Here is a 5,878-nt window from a genome sequence, read left to right as displayed (position 1 = left end):
GCCAGCCAAGTCTAAGATCTGACCATGATTCTGTCTTGCCTGTACATGGGCCAGGCTGAACGAGGGGTTACCAAGTCAGTCAGTCCCAGGAAGGTCATTCCGTCCAGCCCCTCCTTCTACCTCTGGAGGCCGCTTACTATGTATGCCCTTCACTGGACCCAGTAACCTGGTGGCCCCCAGGAGCTGCCCTATACCCCGCTGATGACCCCTTGCCTCTTTCTGCCACCTGATGCCACTCCTGCGTCACGTCGGGGAAGCCAGGACGCCTGTGCCCAGTCTGAGACACAGTTGGCAGCAGCTGCAGGAAGCAGGGACCCACCTAGCATCTCGGGTGTCACTCATAAACCTTCACCCTGTTGTCCTGGCTCATGCACTCACTCACCCACACAGTCATTCACCACTTCTTTATTTAGCCCCAGTGTGTGCCCAGCTGAGCGCCCTGCCCTCGGGGAGCTTACAGTCTGGATGGGAAGCTGAGACAAGCTTCCAGTGTGAACAGGACAAGGGTAGACAGGAAGGACTCCAGGAGCAGGAAGACGGGGCAGTTCTGGGGTTCTGAGAGGTCCAGAGCCAGGCCTTGAGAGAGGTGTGAGTCTACAGCCATGCTACCCTGAACAAGCCCGATCTTGTCTGATCTTGGAAGCTAAGCAGGGTCGGGTCTGGTTAGAACTTAGATGGGAGACCACCTAAGAAGACCAGGTGCTATAGGCGTAAAAAATAAAAAAAATAAGAGATTTAAGCTAACAAGGGTTGCCTCACTAAAAAAAAAAAACAAAAGAAAAACAAAAACAAGAGGGAGAGAGGTGCAAGGAAGGGGAGGGAACACACACGTGTTGAACTTTCCAAGGTGGCACTGTGTATGGTGTTACTCACATGTGAAGAATATACATGAGTAGGGAAGGTGGACAGACAACTTATGTGACCTTAGGCAAATCACCTCATATCCCTGGGCCTCAGTACGGTCCTCCTGGGTTGAGGCGAGGATTAACCAACCTCTCTAACACATGTAAAGCAGAGAATGTGTGGTAAGTGCTGTGAGCTGGGGTGGGGGTGGGGGGCAGGAAGGGTTTGGTTCACCTGCTGGGTTCTCACAATGACCTTGTGGAGTTCTAGTCTTAGCCTCATTTCAGAGATAAACAAACTGAGGCAGGGCAGGGGTGAGGTGACCTGCCCATAGTTGGGCAGCAGAAGAACTGACTAGAGCAAGGGCCCGCCTAACCAGTTACCCCAGAGTGTTTGAGGCAGGAATGAGTGGGAAGTCTGGGGTCAGAGGGGAACTGAGGCTGGAGTCCTTCTTTTCATACTCCTCAAGGCGGGTGAGTCAGGGAGTGGACTAGGTGTCTCAAGATCTGACTTGCTATGCAACCTCCACAAGTTCCTTTCCCTCTCTGGGCCTCAGCCCGGTCTGAAGGCTGAGAGGTTGGATTAGACAATCTGTCACTAGGTCTCTTGCGGGCCCTCCCAGAACATGCCCACGAGTCCTCTAGTTGTGGGGAGGAACCCCCATCTGCCCCTCCCTGAATTTACCCTCCGTTGCTATCCCCAACATTATCACATTGATTGGGCAGGCTCTTTACACATGTCTCATACTATCTCCACATATGGCTGTGAGAAAGCTCTCATTTACAGTTGAGATTGCAAGTTTACAGTTGAGGAAACAGGCCTGGAGAAGGTAAGTGGGGTCCAATGCCCCGGAGAGCAGGTGAGTGGACAGAATGAGAAGCTAAAATCTCCATGCCCCTGCCTTTTCTCTCAGGGTAGGCAGTTACCTGGCCCAGTGGACACTATGACTAGCTTGTCCTCTAGCCCAACAGACTTGGGGGAGAAAGGTTATAGGACGAGGTGGCTTTATTCAGACTGCCAGTGGCCTGGCACTGCCTGGGGCTGCTCTGGCCTTGGCTGGGGATCTGGGACCTGCTGCAGCACCACCTTTCCACAGTGCGGCCTTGTTACACGTAGGGGCTGGCAATGTGCATCACTGTGCGTCACAGCTGCTGTCCTCTGAACTGCTCCATCAATGAGTTTCCCTGAGTCACACCATGGAGTGGGAGCCCTGACCTCTGGGAGTCCCTTTCTTCCAGGGTGGATGAAAAGAGTAATAAGACTATGCACAGACTCTCGCAGTTCTCAGCACCTTACACATATTAACTGCTTAGGTCGCATGTCCATCCTATGAGGTGGGCACTACTATGAACAACCCCATTTTACCAATGAGGAAACTAAGGCAGAGGAGTGGTTACATTACCCCCTAGGTAGCACAACTGGCAAGTACAGAGTGAGGACTTGAACCCTGGCAGCTTGGCCTAAGAATGGCTATACTCTCTACTCCCTCCCAATACACATGAAACAAAGGCAAACAACAGTGGACGGGCAATCTGTACTTAAAGATTTAACTGCACAGGACAGACCGTCTGTGCCTGAGGGAAGCTGAGAGTGGAGGGAGATCAAAGTTTCAGAAAAAAGAGCCTGAGTCCTGGTGACTGAGGTATTGAAAGGTATGGGTCAGAGTTGAGGCCCAGGTCTCCTAGTAAAGGTGTTTGATCCATTCCAGATACTGGGTGCCCGTCTCATAGGTGCCAGGCACTTGACCCAGCCCACCTCCCCAGCCCCACTCCAACCCTGCCACTCACATTGCACAGATGGGATAACTAAGGCCTGAGCTCTGTCCAGCAGGGCCTCTGAGAAGAAGGGCGGGGGGTGTTAGGCTGAAGGAATGAGTTCCTGGGGGGCTAAGAAGGAAGGGATATGGGCCCTGTTTCCTTGCCTTGGATTTCAGATCTCCAGGCTTCCTGTCCCAGCCCACCTGGGAAAGGATCGCCCCTTCTTCTCCCCCTCTATCTCCTTCCCCCACAGTAGAGAGAAGGCAGATGAAAGGCCAGCAGGCTGCCCTTCGCCTATGGCCTCTCAAAGCATCCTTCAGCCCTCACAGCCAGCCCAGGAATGGGGTCATTTCGCAGGGAAAAACTAGAGCTCAGAGTTTCAGTGACTTGCCCAAGGTCACACAGCTGATTGGCAGTGGCTCTGTTTGCCTCTCTAGAGAAGGTAGGGAAGAGCAGAGAACAGAGAGGAAAGGAGTGAGAAAGGAAGGCAAGGAAGGAAAAGAAGAGGGGGTAGTCTCAGGTGTCCTGAGCTTATTCTCACAGCCTGTCTCCTGGTTGACTTCTTTTCCCCCTTCCCAGGAAGGACAGATCATAGCCTTGGTCCTGAATTGCTGCCCCTCACACCTGGCACCAGGCATGAGGCATCCTGTAAGGGGAATGTGCTGGCAAGGGCTCCAGTGGGGTGTGGCCTCCTGGGAGGGGCTGTTTGTTCCTGGGCAGTCCAGGTTCAAGGATAGCTTTATGGTGCCATCTGGAAAATGTGGCACAGGCGGGCCTAGCTGGCACAGGGCCAGGGCAGGGAATGGGGCACTGAGGCACAGTGGGGAGCTGTCCCCCAGCTGTTACCTGGCCCTGAGAGGAAGGTGGGGGCCTCAGGTGGAAAGGGCCCAGCAAGGTCCAACCAAGACCTTGTGAATTGGAAACTAGCCCCATTTCATGGGCGGGGACACTGAGGCCCAGTAGACTGGCAAACTGCCCAAGGTCATACCTGGCCAGGTCTGAGTGACATTAAAGCTCATATTCTACCTGTCTCTCAGCATTGTCACATGGGTGCTGGGCACCAAGGGCAGGCCTAGAACCAGAGGACCAGGCCCAGGTACCCCGAAACCTTGGGGTTTCTCAACCTCCTTAGGGCTCAGTTTCCTGTACTGACCAGAGGACCAGGCCCAGGTACCCCGAAACCTTGGTCGACGGTCTCAACCTCCTTAGGGCTCAGTTTCCTGTACTATAAAATGGAATAAACAGCTTCTGGGTTGATCAATGAGCGAACAGCTGAGCTAGTACTTGTGAACACTGTCAGAAGGGTAAGAGCACTGTAGTCCCAGAGGTGGACATGGGTATGTGTTTTTATCATGTGGGTTTACAGCTGAAATCCCCACAGTGCTCACTGCTGCCACTGGATAACGTCCTAGCCTGGCACCCAAGGCCCTTGACCACAGGAGCCACCTCTGCCCCTCCCCCCTGGACCATTGCCCCTTTCCCTCTGGGGGAGTTTGATCAAAATCATCTCCTCTCTCTAACCCTCAAGTTTCTCATGTGTCAGGGTTGGGAGAGATAATATTCTCTGTGGGAGGCTCCGGGGAGCCCTTGGATGAGAAAATGCATCACCTATACACATAAGGTATTATTACTTGATAACAATAGCACTGACACCTTAAGCAATATCAGTCCTTAGCTTCTCAGCGAGAAGGGATTATTTGATCTTCCCAAGGCCCTAAGAGATATTATGGCAAGAGACAAGGTCTGGGGTAGCAGGACTTGCAGGAAGGGACGATTTGGGGAGCCAGCCCAGTCTCCTTCCTTCCCCAAGACCCTGAAGCAGCTTTCTCCATGGAGAAGGGTGCTCAGGACTTAGCAACTCTGCCCTGGGGAGTGAGTTACTTATTTCGCATGGCTGGTTTAGAGGTAGAACTAGCTCCCCTCTAAGCCCAGTGAGCTTCTAGGAGGGTCTGCCTGTGGGTGTGAGGCTATCGTGGGGAGAGGCCCTACCTTCCCTGTCAAGACTCCTGGAGGCTGCCATTCACCTGCACGCCTGGGGCCCAACCCACCAGGGAAGCCCACTCAGGGGACCCACTGGGACCAGTCTTGGACCTTCCGCATTTGCTGGGTGTCTGTACCCGGCAGCTTCTCTGAATAGCCTCAGGTGCAGGACTCCCTACTCACACCTCTCTGTGATTTTTTTGTCCTTTCTCCAGGCTTGGGCTAGCCCCTGGGCTGAAGACCCCAGCACCTGATACCTGCCCTGGGACTTTCCATCTAGGCCTGTGTTATCATCACCCACCCCTCAAAGGCCTAGGCCTTTGGATTCTGGGCTACTTTCCTGACAGCGTCATTCAACACACATTTATTGAGTACCGACCGTGTGTCTGGTGCTCCCTGACTACCTAGTTAATCTCGATCTACTGCCTTTCCCTGATGTATCTTCTTGGCACTGAGAGGAGACTGAAATGATCTTCCTTAGGTTTTGGTCTGTGTGATGACTGTCTCTCCTCATCAGAATATCAGCTCCTTGGAGGCAGGGACTGGACCTGGTTTGTCCACTGCTGTATGTCCAGCTCTGGTCCCTGCTGAGCAGGGGAGTGGGGAGGCCCTGCTCCTCCCTCTGATGAACACCATAGGCTGGTTGGTATTCTGTGTTCTTTACAAGTAATCCAACCTCTCCCTTTCACTTGAGCAACCCTGGGTTACTGGCAATCGCAATAGATTCCGAAAATGTGCCGTGGGCTCCTTACCAGAGAATAGATGGGTAGGAGTGAGGGTAGAGGGGCCTCACAGGTAGGAAGAACAGCATGAGTTTTTTAAGAAACAGATAGAAAACTGCAGGGCATGTATACACAAGAGAATACTAGTTGCCTCCTCAATGTACATTCTCTCCTTATTTCTTACTAATACAATTCCATTTTTCTTAGATGAAATAATTCCAGCATTCCTTGCAGACAGAAGGAACAGTTAACCAAGTTCTGTCCAATGAGACATACATGAAGTTGTTGGATAGGGATTCCAAGACAGTTCCTTAAAAAGGGGACAAATTCAGTCTTTCCTCCTTTCTACCTGGAACTGGGATGCGATGGCTGGGGCTGTGGTGGCTACACCGTGACCACAAGGAGGCCTTGAAGCTGGAAGTCAGATCTGTAATTACCTTCAGACTTTACATTTAATGAGAGAAAAATAAATCCCAGCCTTGTTTAAGTCATTGTCTTTCAGGACTATGTTACTTGCAGCTGAATGCAATTCCCAAATAACTCAAGAGTGTCGATATCTCTTGCCAGCTCCTTCTT

At 52.2% G+C, this 5,878-nt stretch overlaps 1 pseudogene; it reads left to right on the top strand.

Moving 5' to 3' along the window:
- Window positions 1–592: 592 nt before the first annotated feature.
- On the top strand, window positions 593–711 carry LOC112476166 (annotated as a pseudogene).
- The last annotated feature ends 5,167 nt before the right edge of the window (window positions 712–5,878 follow it).

The sequence above is a fragment of the Pteropus alecto genome, unplaced genomic scaffold, assembly GCF_000325575.1.
Source record: "Pteropus alecto unplaced genomic scaffold, ASM32557v1 scaffold202, whole genome shotgun sequence".
Classification (NCBI taxonomy): domain Eukaryota; kingdom Metazoa; phylum Chordata; class Mammalia; order Chiroptera; family Pteropodidae; genus Pteropus; species Pteropus alecto.
The sequence above is the reverse complement of the archived record's forward strand: the minus strand, read 5'-3'. Positions and strand labels throughout refer to the sequence as shown.